This window comes from Antrostomus carolinensis, unplaced genomic scaffold (assembly GCF_000700745.2).
Source record: "Antrostomus carolinensis isolate BGI_N321 unplaced genomic scaffold, ASM70074v2 scaffold12695, whole genome shotgun sequence".
Taxonomy (NCBI): domain Eukaryota; kingdom Metazoa; phylum Chordata; class Aves; order Caprimulgiformes; family Caprimulgidae; genus Antrostomus; species Antrostomus carolinensis.
The window spans coordinates 23,660-23,911 of record NW_010314300.1 but is presented as its reverse complement, the minus strand read 5'-3'; positions in this window follow the sequence as shown (position 1 = coordinate 23,911).

Below are 252 nucleotides of genomic sequence, written 5' to 3'. Positions count from 1 at the left end.
CTGGCTCTGTGGACCACAAAGGAACTCTTAGTGCCTTCACTATTTGTCCTCAGCAGCAGATATTTTCTTAGCTCTCGTAATGTTGGTACTGAATCCCTCAAACTCTGTGAGATTCTGTGTAGGTTGCTCTTTGCTGGTTCCTGTTTTGAGGTCATCTAAGTGTCCCATTAGCCTTTCCCTGCTGCACCCAGACCACAGTTGTTTATGTAGGATAAAAGCTGAAGGTGGATGCATGGAGCACTAAGAAGTGGT